This window comes from Parasteatoda tepidariorum, chromosome 10, assembly GCF_982258835.1.
Source record: "Parasteatoda tepidariorum strain Cologne lab strain chromosome 10, Ptep-v5.0, whole genome shotgun sequence".
In the NCBI taxonomy this organism is placed as follows: domain Eukaryota; kingdom Metazoa; phylum Arthropoda; class Arachnida; order Araneae; family Theridiidae; genus Parasteatoda; species Parasteatoda tepidariorum.
In genome coordinates this window covers 66,297,890-66,299,130 of record NC_141764.1, presented here as the reverse complement: position 1 = coordinate 66,299,130, position 1,241 = coordinate 66,297,890, and the positions used below count along the sequence as shown (strand labels likewise).

The 1,241-nt window shown below is 31.1% G+C and overlaps 1 non-coding gene across 1 annotated transcript; it reads left to right on the top strand.

Annotated features, from left to right (window-relative positions):
• Positions 1 to 1,168: 1,168 nt before the first annotated feature.
• TRNAR-UCG (transfer RNA arginine (anticodon UCG)) lies at positions 1,169 to 1,241 on the top strand. The gene has a single exon. It is a non-coding gene; the product is annotated as a tRNA-Arg (tRNA).

Here is a 1,241-nt window from a genome sequence, read left to right as displayed (position 1 = left end):
GGCGCAAAACGTCAAAAGGGAGGAAAGTCGCAGTTTTGTGAAAAACAAAAGCATCAGTATTTAGTATTTAATCAGTAATTTAGTTTTTAATAACTTGATCCAATGCTGCGTTATCTCTACTCATAAAAATTTCCAAAAAATGAGAAAAAGGCATTGATTTTGATAGTTTTCATCTTGGTGGTAAAATGTTGCCAATATGGCGATTTCTAAAAAAGTTTTAGAACTTCTCAAATATTTAAATTATTTGTCCGTTCTTCACTGCAAGATGGCATCTATAGATTGAGATTATAGCTATGCTTCAAGTGTAAGCCACTTGAACTGTGGATGTTTTATTTATTTTCCTTGGCAAAATACCGAAAGCTGATTAAGTCAATAAATACTTTGGACCTATTTAATATTATTAAGTGCTTCTTGGCTAATGAAAAGGGAAAGGAAGCATAGCTCGATACAGCTAACATGATTTTAACGTTGATAAAAAATTTGAGGTATAAAGGTTGGCTTAATAAATAAGAAGCCAATTTTGGCAACTGATTACGCTATCATTCTCTTTCTTCAACTTAATTTAGACATATTTGAATTTGCTAGTCGTTGATAACTAAAATTTGCTCAGAACTTGGGACTCCAGTAAATAAGAGAGCTCTTTAGTGATTTTGAGAGGGTTATGAACCTGCTACCGTACTATCACATTCCAGGTCTTTAGTCTCTTAATTACACCAGACTGCAGTATTTTTTTTTTCAATAGTCTGGGTCATTTGATTATAATTTCATGGTATTTTCATACATTAGTTTACTAGTAATGAAACAAGCAAAATTCTTTGTCGTTATTACATAATAATCGTGTCTGATATCATTTCTGAAAAACCTTCAAAACGTATATTTTTATTTAAAATTTTAAAAAAAAATTGTGTATAATACATACACAATAAAATTATCTTACTTTGTTACATTTTTAAGTCAGGTAGAAAAAAAATACAAAATTAAAATATACAAGAGTAAATCTATATTATACAATAATTCATAAAAGCTGATCGGATCCTAAGTTGACATTACTAATATACTGTCTTATTTTAAGCTCCAAAACTTGTTACCCCTTCTTAATTTGCATTAAAAAAAAAAGTAACCGATACATGCCTTGAATCCTAAATGTACCAGAATCACTATGAACTGTGTCCGCGTGGCCTAACGGATAAGGCGTCTGACTTCGAATCAGAAGATTGCAGGTTCGAATCCTGTCGCGGACG